This window comes from Mobula birostris, chromosome 4, assembly GCF_030028105.1.
Source record: "Mobula birostris isolate sMobBir1 chromosome 4, sMobBir1.hap1, whole genome shotgun sequence".
NCBI lineage: Eukaryota > Metazoa > Chordata > Chondrichthyes > Myliobatiformes > Myliobatidae > Mobula > Mobula birostris.
This window is the reverse complement of record NC_092373.1, coordinates 72,272,622-72,288,958: the sequence shown is the minus strand read 5'-3', so window position 1 is coordinate 72,288,958 and position 16,337 is coordinate 72,272,622. Positions and strand designations below refer to the sequence as shown.

General features: G+C 41.3%; 1 long non-coding RNA gene across 5 annotated transcripts; it reads right to left on the bottom strand.

The window, feature by feature from the left end:
- Positions 1–1,757: 1,757 nt before the first annotated feature.
- Positions 1,758–15,349, bottom strand: LOC140196407 (uncharacterized). Of its 5 annotated transcripts, none has more exons than XR_011885705.1 (5): positions 15,055–15,349; positions 9,879–10,052; positions 9,009–9,124; positions 7,037–7,145; positions 1,758–2,939 (listed from the first exon to the last, which is right to left on the bottom strand). It is a non-coding gene; the product is annotated as an uncharacterized lncRNA (long non-coding RNA). The 5 variants fall into 5 exon arrangements; XR_011885703.1 differs by having other exon boundaries at positions 7,037–7,197; positions 9,009–9,119; XR_011885702.1 differs by having other exon boundaries at positions 7,037–7,197; positions 15,055–15,348.
- Positions 15,350–16,337: the final 988 nt, after the last annotated feature.

Below are 16,337 nucleotides of genomic sequence, written 5' to 3'. Positions count from 1 at the left end.
AGGGAAAATGCTGGGACCTAGAATGAAATATGCAATAACAGAACAAAATAATAAGAATGTAAAGATTTATGAATAAGGTGTCATATTTGATGATTTTAGTAGATTTTTTGAGTATATGACTAGAGAATAGATAACAGAGATTCAGCAGACATCATGTTCTGACTTTTTGGAGGCTTTCAATAAAGTCCCAATGAAGAGCGTGTCAAGACGGTTGGAGTTGGGTATAATATTCTGACATGAATTGGGAACTGGTAATTGGACAGAAGCCTAAGAGTAGGAATGAATGTCACACTCAGGTCCCAGGCTGTGTCTGATCGGTTAAAGCAGGGATCAGCACTTGGCATCCAACTATTCAGGAACCACAGCAGCATTTTGATGGAGAGGGTGAAATGTTGTATTTCTTGGTTTGCTGACAAGACATATATGGGTTGCATTGAGAATCTGAAGGAGGATGAAAAGGGGTTTCAGTGGGATAAAGGGAAACTGACTGAGGCCACAGGAATGTGGCACAGTACAGAAAAATAGAGTGATTCTAAAATGTTGAGAGATTGAATAATGTTGATGTTCAAAGGATCCCAAGTGATTTCACACTGAAGTCAATCAAAGCCAACATGCAGGTGAAGCAAGTAATTAGGAAGACAAATGTTGGGTTTTATTGAAAAAAAGTATGAGTACAGGACAGCTTACCACAATAGCAGTATATAAGACCATGTCTGGGTTTGTCGAACTCTGGTTCTCTGTTTGCCTGGGGTCCCCCATTCACCCTGTCTGATGTCTGTACATTAGGTGTCAGCCTACCCAATGAAGCTACAAGAGCAAGTTGTGAGGAAGAGAAGTCGATCAAAAATTGGCAATGCATCTCACCCAAAGTTTCTCACGGATTTTACACATACATCTTGTAAGCCAGCCTGCCAGCCTTGAAACCTCTGCAGAACACCGCTGGTGTACATGTCAGATGGCCAGCAAAAGTTCTGGTGCAGTGACTGGAGACAGAGATGAAAGCAAGTTGATGTGAGCAGTACAGCAGAAGGAAGTGGGCAATTCTATCATTACAAATGTTAACCATACAACTATATTGGTGGCAGGTTAACATTAGGTTCACCACTGATTAAAGTGTTGTAAGTATTAGCTACAGATCTTAGAAATGTATATCTTAGCAGGGATGTGGGCTTGAGCAATATTTTAACTATGAACTATCTTCTAATATCATTATCTGTTAATTGTATTATTGTAAGATGATTTTAGTCTATGGAATTACTAAATATATTGACAGCACACTTAAATGCATACAGTACATATTTAAACCACTGTGAAGGGCAACAATCACGGACTGATAGAGTAATTCAGCACAGGAACAGGCTATTTCACCCAACTCATTCATCAAGTAATTTCTCTGGCAACAGGTTTCATACACTCACCTCCTTCTGTATGAAGAAGTTGCTCTTCAGGTGTCTTAGATTTTTCCCTTCACGTCTTCAACCTATGTCTCACGACTGTATACACCACTGAAGGATAAGTTCTCCGTCTCCTGTGATGCTGTGTTTCTCAGGGAGTAACCAACATTTTTCAAAACGTTGCATAATTTAAATTATAAAGACTCCTCGCAAGTACTTATAATGGATTAAACATCTGATGGATGTGAGTGGGTAACATGTCAGAGGTTTTTGTCTACATTTTGTGATTTGAACAACTTATTTTTGTTTCTGTTTCCATTTATTCATTTAAATAGACTTGCACCACATTCCTTTTTGCGTAACTCTGTTCAATATAAATTTTATTTTACAAAAGATTATAAAATAGTTGAATATATTTTAATAACATTACCACTCCAGATGATATACTACTTAATGCACCAGCCTATTTTTGGATATTTGAATACTGACGCACTTCACAAGTTAACACTTTTAAACTTAATAAAGCAAGAATATTGTCCGGGAAGTGCTTGCAGAAGAACACACTAAACACAAAGACAATCAATTATGATTTCCTCATATTATACAGAGAATGTTGCAGAAAAATATAGAGACATGATTATTATGCACTTAAACTGTATATACACATAATGCATTAGTCCACTTAAACCAGGGCTGGGTGTTTTATGGAAGATGAAATGACAATTATTTATTCCACTTATGGATTCTCAGATCACATCACCATTGGAACAATGAATGAAACAATCTGGCACAAGAGAACAAAGGGTCAGGCATATTACAATGTTTAAATGACTATTCTGCATTTTTGTACCTTCTGCAATCTCTGATCTAGATTGTTTACTTTCAGAATTGTTCAATTAGAATTAGAATTTAAAGAAGGATCCTGAACAGGTTTTCGAGTGGGATTTTGTATAGCAATCAGCATTCAATTTGGAGTGGGACTTGGAGCGGGATGTGGATTCGGAGTGGGACTTGGAGCAGGATGTGGTTTTGGAGCGGGACCTGGAGTGGGACTTGGACTACCGAATGAATCGGAATCTGAAATGGGATTGGAGGTCTGATCTTGAGTACGATTCCACATGGGAATACTTGTTTGCCTTGGGGCTACAGGTACAGCACAATGAAAAGAATACTCAGATGATTCACTGCAAATTGCCTTTGTGTTAAGGCAGGCAAAGCAAAATTCCACATGGCATCTGATGCACACGACATATTTGCACAGATTTTTATTCTCTATAGTCAACCCAGAAGTGGGAGAAGCACAGAATTTTAGGACAATTTTGAATATTGCTGTAAGGTAAAGTTTTTGTGTCACAATTCTTCAAGGCTTCCAGCTGGATATTAATGCATCCTTTATTGTCACATTTATCAGAGCGTGGAGCTGGGCCTTTCCACTCCTTCATACATTGCCAGCAAAATTCAAAAGGGATTCCATCGTTGGCCGTGCAGACTGAACAAGTCACTGATATGTTCGTCTCATCTTTCCATTCCACATAACTCCCACACCTAGGACACCAAACAAAGACAGATGATGAAATTAGTAATTAAGGACATACACTTCTGATAATCCACTGTACATAATAATGTAATCCTAGCTTTTAAATGTTATGGCATCTCCTGCATTGATATTTTTTGATGTTCCATACAAATTAAAAGTTTGTTGTAATTTAGACATGAAATCATTATCGCAGTAACAATATCTAGATTCCCGACCCCCCCCCCCCCCCCCGGAAGTGTAACACCTAAGCAATTGGCTAAGTATTAAATACATTGAGAGATTTCTGGAGTGATATTCAACTGATGATCAATTCTTTGATCAAATGGGTTTCTACCACAGTCACTGAATGAGACTGTCTTCCCCTGACATTGATTTACAGTGGAGTCACAGAGTCATAGATTCAACTCCGTGCAAACCAAGCCATCCATCTGAGCTGATCGCATTTCACAATCAGAATCAGGTTTAATATCACCGGCATGTGTCATGAAATTTGAAGTCTTTGTAGCAGCAGTAACATGCAATAAATAATAACAGGGAGAAAACCATGAATTACAGTAAATACAGTGTCATGAAAAAGTTTGGGCACCCTGGTCAAAATTTCTGTTACTGTGAATAGCTAAGCAAGTAAAAGATGACCGGATTTCCAAAAGGCATCAAGTTAAAGATGACACAATACTTTGATATTTTAAGCAAGATTACTCCTTTATTTCCATCTTTTACAGTTTTAAAATAAAAAAGTAAAAGGGCCTGAAGAAAAAGTTTGGGCACCCTGCATGGTCGGTACTTAGTAACACCCCCTTTGGCAAGTATCACAGCTTGCAAGCGCTTTCTGTAGCCAGCTAAGAGTCTTTCAATTCATGTTTGGGAGATTTCCGTCCATTCTTCCTTGCAAAAGGCTTCTAGTTCCGTAAGATTCTTGGGCCGTCTTCCATGTTCTGCTCTTTTGAGGTCTATCCACAGATCTTCAATGATGTTTATGTCGGGGAACTGTGAGTGCCGTAGCAAAATCTTCTGCTTCCACCTCTTGAGATAGTCCATTGTGGATTTTGAGGTGTGTTTAGGATCATTTTCCTGTTGTAGAAGCCACCCTCTTTTCATCTTCAGCTTTTTTACAGATGGTGTGATGTTTGCTTCCAGAATTTGCTGGTATTTAATTGAATTCACTCTTCCCTCTACCAGTGAAATGTTCCCCGTGCCAGTGGCTGCAACACAAGCCCAAAGCATGATCGACCCACCCCCGTGCTTAACAGTTGGAGAGGTGTTCTTTTCATGAAATTCTGCACCCTTTTTTCTCCAAACATACCTTTGCTCAATGCAGCCAAAAAGTTCTATTTTAACTTCATCAGTCCACAGGACTTGTTTCCAAAATGCATCAGGCTTGTTTAGATGTTCCTTTGCAATCTTCTGACACTGAATATTGTGGTGAGGACGCAGGAAAGATTTTCTTCTGATGACTCTTCCATGAAGGTCACATTTGTGCAGGTGTCGCTGCACAGTAAAACAGTGCACCACCACTCCAGAGTCTGCTAAATCTTCCAAAGGTCTTTTGCAGTCAAACGGGGGCTTTGATTTGCCTTTCTAGCAATCCTACGAGCAGTCTCTCAGAAAGCTTCCTTGGTCTTCCAGACCTCAACTTGACCTCCACCTTTCCTGTTAACTGCCATTTCTTAATTACATTATGAACTGAGTAAATGGCTACCTGAAAACACATTGCTATCCTCTTATAGTCTTCTGCTTTGTGGGTTTCAATTATTTTAATTTTCAGAGTGCTAGGCAGATGCTTAGAGGAGTCCATGGCTGCTGATATTTGGGACAAGTTTTGAGGAGTCACAGTATTTATAAAGCTTTGAAATTTCCATCGCCTGGCCTTTCCTAACGATGATTGTGAAAAAGCCATAGCCTTAACCAGCTGTTTAAGGTCTGAGACCTTGGTATAATTTGAGAGCTCAAATCTCTTGGGATGCCAAACTTTTGCATGGTGCTCCTTTCCTTTTTCTCCACTCTAAAATCGTACAAACAAAAATAATACACTCATCATGCTTAAAATGTTGAAAAGAATGTTTCATCTTCAACTTTATGACTTTTGGAGATCAGTTCATCTTCTACTCACTTAACTATTCACAGTAACAGAAATTTTGACCGGGGGGCCCAAGCTTTTGCATGCCACTGTATATATACGGTATATAATAGTTAAGTTAAATAGGGAAAAATATAAAAATAAAAAAGTAGCGAGGTAGAGTTCATGGGTTCTATGTCCATTCAGAAACTGGATGACAGAGGGGAAGAAGCTGTTCCTGAACCACTGAGTGTGTGTTTCAGGCTCATGAACCTCCGTGATGGTAGCAATGAGATGGGGTATGTTCTGGGTGATGGAGATCCTGAATGATGGATGCGGCCTTTTTGAGGCATTGCTCCATTAAGATGTCCTGGATGCTACAGAGGCTAGTGCTCACAATGGAGCTGACTATGTTCATAACTTCTTGTAGTTTCTTTTGATCCTATGCGGTAGCACCCCATCATACCAGACGGAGAAGCTCATTTGCTTGTGTTTGATACATATGTCTCTAAATCCTTCCTATTCTTGGTTCATGCTGATCTCCACAATATAAAGTAAGGAATAGTATATATCTTATTTCCAACAACCTAGGAAAGAAGAGTCTGATGCTGTGGCTCAGAAGAGAATGGAGGAGAAGAGGAATGCAGTATTGATTGGGGATTCCATTAGACAGGAGATCCTGTGGACACCATAGAGACACCTAGATGGTATAATGCATCTCGGGTGCCAGGATCAGGCCATTTCAGATTGGGTCCATGGCATTCTAAAGGGGCAGGGGAAGCAGTCTTGATCAATTTTGGCACCAATAACGTTGATAAGAAAAGGGAGGAGGTCCTGAAGAGAGAACTTAGGGAGCTAGGTAGAAAGCTGAAAAGCAGTACCTCCAGGATAGTAATCTGTGGATTTTTGTCTGTGTCACAGGCCAGTGAGGGTAAAATACAAATAATGGAAGGTAAGTAATATTTTCATTCTAGCAACAATTTCAGGTTTATTATCACCGGCATGTGTTGTGGAATTTGTTAACTTAGCAGCAGCAGTTCAATGCAATGCATATATAGAAGCAGCAAAAATAATAATAAATAAAGAGAACAATCACAGTATAATTATATTGAATAGATTAAAAATCATGCATAAACAGAAATAAGATATCCTGAAAAAGTGAGGTGGTGTTCATGGTTTCAATGTCCAGTTAGGAATCGGATGACAGAGACGAAGATACTGCTCCTGCATTACTGAGTGTGTACCTCTTACCTGATGGTAACAGTGAGAAAAGGACATGCCCTGGGTGCTGGAGGCCCTTAATAATGGACGCTGCCTTTCTGAGACACCACTTCTTTAAGGTGTCCTAGGTACTTTGTAGTCTAGTACCCAAGATGGAGCTGACTAAATTTCCGACGCTCTTCAGTTGTTTTTTGCTCCTGTGCAGTAGCTGCTCTCCCATTACCAGACAGGAATGCAGCCTATCAGAATGCTCTCCATGGTACATCTACAGAAGTTTTTGAGTGTTCCTGTTGACATACCAAATCTCCTCAAACTCCTAATGAAGTATAGTTGCTATCTTGTCTTCTTTATATTTGCATCAATACGTTGGGACCAGGTTAGGTTCTCAGAGATCTTGACACCCAGGAACTTGAAAATTCTCACTCTCTCCACTTCTGATCTCTCTATGATGATTGGTTCATGTTCCCTTGTCTCACCCTTCCTGGAGTCCACAATCAGCTCTTTCGTCTTATTGGCATTGGGTGCAAGGTTGTTGCTGCGACACCACTCCACTAGTTGGCACTGAAAAGTTCATGGATCCTGTATCTTGTCTAACCTGATGCAGGGTCAGAGAACTATTTTTCTAACCTACATACTGTGAATTCCACAAACTCCTTCTGACAGAATTCATGCAGAATCCATTGTTGGAACATGACTGAGGGATTGACAATCAATAATTCTGGGACTTTCACATTCACGAGCACCAGTAAAAAAAATGTTGACAAATCTGTGTAGAACTATTGGTGAGAATCATGCTACAGAATTAACAGTCTAGAAGTGATACAATACCTGGATGTGTATAATCCACATATGAAGCTTAAACACAAGAGATTCTGCAGATGCTGGAATTCCAGATCGACACACACAAAATGCTGGAGGAACTTAGCAGGTCAGGTAGCTATGGAAATGAGAAAATAATCAACATTTCCAGTTGAGACTCTTCTTCAAGACTGGAAAGGAAGGGAAAGATGTCAGAATAAAAATGTGGGGGAAGGGAAGGAGGACTAGCTAGAAGGTGATAGGTGAAGCCAGGCGGGTGGCAAAGGTCAAGGGCTGGAGAAGAAGGGATCTAATAGGAGAGGAGGGTGGACCAGGAGAAATGTAAGTAGGAGTGGGTAGAAGGAGGAAGTGATAGGGAGGTGAGGAGAGGTCAGAGGTCAGAGTGAGGAATAAAACAAGAGGAGCCTTTGGCAGCTTTAGGCCTGTACTCACTGGAATTTAGAAGAATGCAGGGGAATCTCATTGAAACCTATCGAATGTTGAAAGAACTAGATAGGAAGGATGGTTCCTAGGGTGGGGGTATCCAGAACTAGAGGGGCTCAAAATCAAGGGGAAACCCTTTGGTAGAGAGTTAAGGAGGAATTTATTAAGCCAGAGAATAGTAAATCTGTGGAATGTTCTGCCACAGACTGGTGGAAACCAAGTCTGTGAGTATATTTAAGGTAGAAGTTGATCATCTTCTGATCCGTCAGGGGATCAAAGGATACGGCGAGGAGGCAGGTCGATGGGGTTGAATGGGATCTGCGTTCAGACATGATGGAATGGCAGAGCAGACTCAATGGGCTGAACGGCCTAATTCTGCTCCTATATGTTATGGCCCTTGGTCTGAGAGGCAAGTGTGAGGGAAAAAATTACCGGAAGGAGAAACCGATGTTCATCAGGTTGGAGGCTACCCAGACGGAACATCAGATGTTGCTCCTCCACCCTGACTATAGCCTCATTGTGACAAAAGAGGAGGCCATGGACCACATGTCAGAACAGGAATGGGGATAGGAATTAAAGTGTTTGGCCAAGGGGAAATTCTGCTTTTGACGGTGAAGAAGAGGTGCACAGCAAAGAGATCCCTCAATTTTTATTGGGTCTCATCAATGTAGAGAAGGCCACATCGGGATCTCTGACGACAATAGATGCAGGTGAAGTTTCCACACCAAGTCAGACCGCTAGGGGCCCTGAATGGAGGTAAGGGCCATGAATGAGGAGGAGGATGTGTCACACTTTTATCGTGTGCAGGGATATGTGCCAGGAGGGAAATCAGAGGGGAGGTTAGAATGGCCATGGGAATCAAAGAGGGAGTGATCCCGGTGGAAAGTAGAGAGTGGGGGTAGAAGCAAAGATGTGTTGGGCTAGTATTGAAGATGGTGGAAATTGTGGAGAATAATAGGTGAGGCCAAGAGGAATTCTAAACCTGTTCAGAAGTGGGTGTCTGGAAGAGGAAGAGATGCAGGTGAGGGCAGCATCAATGGTAGAGGAAGGGAAATCCCATTCTTTGAAGAAGGAGGACATCTCTGATGTCCTGGAAAGGAAAGCCTCATCCTGGAACAAATACAGTGGAAATGAAGGAACTGAGATAAGAGAACAGCATTTTTACAAGAGACAGGGTGAGAAGAGAGATAGTTCAAGATAGCTGTGGGAATTAGTAGGTTTATAAAAGTTGTGGGTAGATAGCATGTATCCAGGGATGGATACATGCGAGATCGAGAAAGGAGAAAGGTGAGCCAAGTGAATGTAAGGGTAGGTTGGAAGTTGGAGGCAAAGTTGATGAAATTAACAAGCTCAGCATGGGTGCCGGGAGGAGCATCAATGTAGACATCAAGGTATCACAAGAAGAGTTGGGGAGCAGTACGAGGGAAGGTTGGGAACATGGACAGGGTGGTGGTAGAGGAAAACTGGTTGGATCTTTTTTTGCAGAAAGATTTAAGGCCTTCTTGATGCAGGGGGGGTGGGGCGGTGGGTAGAGTGTATAGACAAGTACTTCACGAACCTTGGTTTTCGCCCTCAGCCGGCACAGACTGAACAGCTTCCCGTCTGTTCTGGTGTGGAGGTAGACACCATCAGCTGATGTTCCAAAGGCATGTTTCAGCAAAGGCAGCCACTACACTACAACAGTCCAAAAACCATTTGTCTGCGGGTCTGATGGGAAAGTCCTTCTTCTCCAACTCTTTACCTTTACCACCCATCTGAGTTCATCTCTCATCTTCTAGCTAGTCCTCCTTCCACGTGCCCCCCCCCCCCCCCGCCTCCATGTTCTTATTCTGGTGTCTTCAACTTTCCTTTCCAATCCTACAGAAGGGCCTCAGCCTGAAACACGGACTGTTTTCTCATTTTCACGTATAAAACTTGTCAGTTTATTTCATGTCAGCCCCTCAGTGTATCTTCATTTCTTCATGTACTCATCCACTTTCCTCACCTGCTTTGCAATTGTTCTCAGTTACTATATATTTTTCTCTAGTCTCTCCTGAATTCCCGATGGCATTTCTTCTTGAAAGCTCTGTATTAAAGTATCTAAAATTGTATTCTTCCACAGTGAAAATTTCTTCTCTACATTGATCATTTCAAATCTTCTTATAATTTTAAACACTTTGATCAGGTAATCTCTCAGTTCTCTTTTGCAGAAAACTGGTCAGTTAACCTATTCATTGTTATAGTCTTTGGGAAATCCTTGTGAGAATCCTGGCTTATTATGTTGAAACTTCTGTTATATAGTGGTCCCTTTTTAAAACATTGCCTGTCAACCTCCCTGAATATTACCTCATTCTTCAGACTCTCACACCATCCCAAGCTTCACAGCTTTCTCAAATCCAGTAATGACCCCTATTTATTAGCAGTTAGTTAGATGCCAGTCCTGCTTTACCTGTTTGTATTCACAGTAACTTGAAGCAGCGAGAGTGACAAGCCTCTCTTCAAAAATCTGCCGTTCCTCAACAGAGAGCAATGCGTGTCTGCACACCTCCATGTAGGACCATTCCTCTCCACATCCTTCATCTGTCTCATCTATTAATGCAGGGCAGTGGAATTTGAAATGACCCTGGAAAAAGACATTGAAAAGTATTGTAAAATACTCCCATTTAAAAAGTGGATTGAGCATGAGATATAACAGAAATGATTGTTTGTGATATCCACCTGACTTATACGGGTCCAACACCATTCTGTTGGAGGAATGGGATCCACAGCATGTCCATAGGACATTTCCACTCTGTAAACATTTGGGTCATCATCTCCCGCAATAGAACATTTTGTTGGAATTACTACAGAACTTGTTTAAGGATTTACGTATACACCAACCACAAATTCTTGAACAGTGCTTTCATTAAAAGTATTTGCTTGGATAAAACAAAATAAAATGGTTCAATAAATTTGATCTGATTGGTAAAGAGACTACCAGAAATGTGAGTGAAGAAAGGAATAGATTTTCCAATGGTTACAAAACATATATTTGATTTGAAGGAGCTCTGGGTTGTTTTCTGTTATAGAACATAGAAAAGTACAGAACAGGAAAAGGCTCATTGGTACATCATGTCTGCACCAACCATGAAGCCAAGTTAAACTAATCCCATCTGCTTGCATAGGGTCTGTGTTCTGTCAAACTCTTTCAGTTCATGTGTCTGTTTAAATTCTTCTTCTACGCTGCAGCATATCTTTTTCTGTCACCTCCACTGCAGCACGTTCCAAACATCTACTAATTCCTGTGTTCTCCCTAAAGTAGCCAAGGGTTTTAAACAAAGACAACGTAATAGTATCATCTAAATTTAGTGTTTATATTTCTGAAAAAAATTAGAAGCACGAACCATTTGATTAAGGTTATTATGATTTGAAAATCCTTTCAAATTATTAATAGTGACTGGCATGTAAAATTACTTCTACCAGATTTAGGTCTACTGACTAGATCTTAACATCCCACACCTCACCCGAACTCAGCTCCCCTGATAATAACCTAGGGACTCTCTTTCCTCTCAGTGTCTCACTTGGTTTGTGTCCTCTTGCCAGTCAGTGTGCCAAAACTCTGCAGGTCGTGCCTGCATCACTGGAAGAGGCCATTGCCCGTTGATAGTTGCAACATGAGGTTGGAATGTCAGAGCTGCTATATGATGCATTCCTACCTGAAAGTAATATTTGTAGAACGCTGAAATCTTGGCAACATAGCTGAAGTCCCATCAAATATGGCAGACTTTCCTGGCAAATCCTGCGACATAGGTCCGTGATGTAGGATATGGGACTGGGCTTTTCCTGGGCTGAGGCATATAGTTAGGAAGCCACACCCTACTCAAAGGGACAGGCTTTTGAACTTTGTTGCAAACTATAACTGACAGCTCAAACCCAACAGGCTTACCATTTTACATTTAGAGACAAAGAGCACAAGATGTAGCACATCAGGATACCACAGACACAAGAGAGAAGAGTAACTCAGCATAAATCAACAATGTTTGATTGCTAATCCACAGAAGAACAAGTACAAGTAACAAAAAGATAAATTATAAATGATTATAACAGTAAAGAATACTTGACCGAGTACATAAACCATTTATTGGTTTAAAGTAAAATGTAATTTTGTTCAAATGAAAGAATGTAAGACCATGTGATATAGGAGCCGAAGTAGGCTATTCGGCCCATCAAATCTGCTGCGCCATTCAATCATAGCTTATCCAATTCTTCCAGTCATCCCAACTCCCCTGCCTTCTCCCCATCCCCTTTGATGCCCTGGCTAATCAAGAACCTATCTATCTCTGCCTTAAATGCACCCAGTAACTCGGCCTCCACAGCTGCTCATAGCAACAAATTCCACAGATTTACCATCTTCTGACTAAAGTAATTTCTCTGCATCTCTGTTCTAAATGGACATCCTTCAATCCTGAAGTCGTGCCCTCTTGTCCTAGCATCCCCTACCATGGGAAATAACTTTGCCATATCTAATCTGTTGAGGCCTTTTTACATTTGGAATGTTTCAAAGAGATCCCTCCTCATTCTCCTGAACCCTAGGGAATACAACCCAAGAATGCCAGATGTTCCTCATATGGTAACTCTTTCATTCCTGGAATCTTTCTCAAAAATGTTCTCTGAACCCTCTCCAAAGTCAGTATATCCTTTCTAAAGTAAGGAGCACAAAACTGCACACACTACTCCAAGTTTGGTCTCACGAGTGCCTTATAGAGCCACAACATCACATCCCTGCTCTTATATCGTGTACCTCTAGAAATGAGTGAGAACATTGCATTTGCCTTCTTCACCACTGACTCAACCTGGAGGTTAACCTTTAGGGTGTCCTGTACAAGGACTCCCAAATCCCTTTGCATCTCTGCATTTTGAATCTGTCTCCACCTACATAATAGTCTGCCAGTTTATTTCTTCCACCAAAGTGCATGACCATACACTTTCCAACATTGTATTTCATTTGCCACTTCTTTGCCTGTTCCCCTAACCTACCTAAGTCTCTCTGCAGGCTCTCTGTTTCCTCAACACTACCCACTCCTCCACCTATCTTTGTATCATTGGCAAATTTTTCACAAATCCATTAAGCCCATAGTCCAATTCATTGAAATACATCATAAAAAGCAGCAGTCCCAACACTAACCCCGTGGAACTCCACTTAACCGGCAGCCAACCAGAATAAGGTCCCATTATTCCCACTCTCCGTTTTCTGCCAAACAGCCAATGCTCCACATACTCGAGTAACTTCCCTGTAATTACATGGGAATCTTATCTTGCTAAGCAGCCTCATGTGCAGCACCTTGTCAAAGGCCTTCTGAAAATCTAAGCACACCACATCTCCTTTGTCTAACCTGCTTGTAATTTCCTCAAAAAATTGCAGTAGGTTAGTCAGACAGGATTTTCCCTTCAGGAAACCATGCTGGCTTTGGCCTATTTTGCCATGTGCCTCCAGGTACTCCATAATCTCATCCCTAACAATCAATTCCAACAACTTCCCAACCACTGATGTCAGGCTAACAGGTCTATAGTTTCCTTTCTGCTTCCTCCCACCCTTCTTAAATAGCGGAGTAACATGCACAATTTTCCAGTCATCTGGTACAAAGCCAGGATCTATCAATTCTTGAAATATCATTGTTATTGCCTTCGCATTCTCTCCAGCTACTTCCTTCAGAACCTGAAGGTGCATCCCATCAGGTCCAGGAGATTTAACCACCTTTAGACCATTAAGCTTCCTGAGCACCCTCTCAGTCGTAATTTTCACTGCATTTACTTCAATTCCCTGACACTCTTGAATGTCCAGTATACTGCAGGCGTCTTCCACTGTGAAGACTGATGCAAAATACGCATTCAGTTCCTCTGCCATCTCTGCATCTCTCATTACAATATCTCCAGCGTCTTTTTCTATTGGTCCTATATCTATCCTCTATTCTCTTTTACCCTTTATATACTTAAAATGCTTTTAGTATCTTCTTTCATATCAGTCGCCAGCTTCCTTTCATAATCTAGCTTTTCCTTCTGAATGGCCTTCTTAGTTTCCTTCTGCAAGTTTCTAAAAGCTCCCCAATCCTCTATCTTCCCACTAGTTCTGGCTTCTTTGTATACCCTCTCTTTTGCTTTTACTTTTGCTCTGACTTCACTTGTCAACCATGGTAGTGTCCTTCTTCCCTTTGAAAATTTCTTCTTATTTGGAATATATCTGTCTTGCAGTTCCCTCATATTTCGCAGGAACTCCAGCCATTGCTGCTCTGCTTTCCTTCCTGTCAGTGTCCCTTTGTAATTTGTAATCCACAACCTCAGCTGCTGTTTGGAGGCCAGTAAGCAACTGCCATTTGGGTCCTTTTACCCTTGCCCTTTCTTAATTCAACCCACAGAGACTCTACACCTTCCGATCCTTTGTCATCCCTATCCAATGATTTAATATTATTTCTTATACACAGGGCCACACCACCCCCTCTGCCCACTAACCTATCTTTCCGATACAGTATACCGTAAATCCTTGGACGTCCAGCTCCCAGGGTCTTTTTTTTCAATGGAATGATTTTAATAAGACAGATGAAAACTAAAATAAAACCAAACAATTTGCAGCCACATACTATGAAATGGTTGCAAAAGTCACTTATATTACTTTCCATGAAAATTACAATGACCAGTTAGGCTACTAACCGATAGGTTACCCACGCGGTCACGGGGAGAAATGAACTGGGAACTTCGACGCCCCGAGCTGTAATAACTCGCGCTAACCGCTAAGCTGCCGTGGCGTCTTCAAGTTCATGGACACCATGATTGGCGAAAGCATTAATTTTTACTTCACATAAGACAATGATCATAAACTGATTCTGACTTAAAAGGGGGAACAAAACTCAGAGGACAATATGCATTGGAAGTAGCTCAGGGAATGTATACTGAACTAATACCCGGAACTAGCAGATAGTCTTTTGAAGGCAAGTTGAACAGACTATGGCTGGTATGAACTGAGTTTAGAGGAGCATGTGAGAGGGACTTTATTTAAACATAAAAAATCCTGAAAGACCTTGACAGGATGTAAAGAGTATTCTGTTGTGGGAGATTCGAGAACCGGTGTCGGCGTGGGGTGGGGTGTACTGTTGAAAAATAAGTGCTCCCCGCTAAAGACAGAAAAAAAATGTACTTTTTTTCCCTCATAGTCTTTGGAATTCCCGTCACAGAAGCGCAGTGTCACCAAAATCTTTTGAATATTTCAAGTCAAATTTAAATAGGTTCTTAACAAACAAATGGTTGAAAGATTTCCGTCGGTAGATGGGAATGGGGAATTGTAGTAATGATTTTTTTTTGCGTGGCAAACCAAAAATTGTTCAAGTATATCACAAACACTTTGGAGTATTATTACCGACCTCTCACTATCCAAGCCTACCGAACCAGGTCCGGGCTAACCTGGAGATCTATTTCCATTCTGGGACCTCGACCAGCTGAAGACCCACGTAAATCGCCCGTACGCTTTCAGCCCCAGCGGCACCGTAAATCTGGGACGGCAACAATTTGTGCACAGGCACTAGAGTGAGTTTGTCCACCCAAACTCGGCGTTGGGGGTCAGTCCTTATTTTACTCATGATGTGATGTATATTTACCTGTGATCCCGTCCGGTCGCTTAACAAATTTCAATCCGTTGTAAACGTAATCGCGGCTCATTCCTCCGCAGTTGTTCCTATCCGATGCACCTACACAACAGGGGAGTTTATGTCGATCAGAAATTACGATTGTAGGTTACGCCAAACAAGTGCAGTGAAATGTAAACCCACCGCCCACGCCCTCGAAAAGGAGGAGGTTTATTCTGTTAACTTCCGGGTGCAATTTGTCTCCGAATTATCACTTTTCCTCCGGTTTAACGTTTTATTTGGACACTTCTTGTTGCTCTGTTAAAAATACGGCTCACAGGAAAGTTTGCCCTGTTTTATGCCCACCCCTCCCAGAGATATCCCAACATTATGTCCATTTCTGACATTGACTTGCTAACCTTGTTCCCCTAGTCGGTTCACAAGACATCGAACAGCCCAGCCCTTCAGCTGGAGTTACGTAAAACAAGTGAAACTAAATTCAGTTCATTTTAATAGACCTTCACGGATATTTGAGCAGCAACCGAAGTTTCTGAGACCAAAATGGGAAAGATCTATCAAGTGTGCGTCATTGGTTTGAAAGGCGAAAGAATTATGGTTGATATATCGGAGTTGGAAGCTGAATTTAATGCGATGAAGATTGTTAACTTTAAAAAAATGCTGATAACCAAAATGCCGTCTTTATTAGGTACTTGTATAACATATCGTATGGGTTTCTGAGATGAAAATTGGCTAGGTAGTCTGACCTTCCAGGTTATGGAAGTTGACATGGGTACCTCGATATTCCATGTAACTTCGCCGATCGAGGCGGCATTGTTTCCTTTACTTTTAATTGTTTTCTCGAGTCATTTCTGGATATGAGTATGTTTCATTTTAAAATCTAACTATTTATTAATCAGGGTTGCTCAATGGTTCGTTCTTTTCTGAATTTCTCTCTTTTTAAGGTGTCGCGAAGGTGGATGATTTGCGCCTCGTTTTCAGCGACAAGCAACTGGAAAACGAGAAATTATTCTCCGATTACCAGATCAGGGACAAATCCACAATACTCATCATAACAGAACTAGTTGGAGGAGCAGTTGAATAGAAGATTGAAAATGCACTCTGAAGAAGAATTGTACTGTCGTGACCTGTGTTTATATCGCTGGTGATATGATTCAGAGACATGAGACGCAATTGTGGCTTTAATGTGTGTATATAAGCTAGTGTTTCCAAAAGTAGATTTGGTTTATATTCTGATGAAGGATCTGGGCCCTAAACGTCGAGTATTTACTCCTTTCCACAGATGCAGCCTGGCCTGC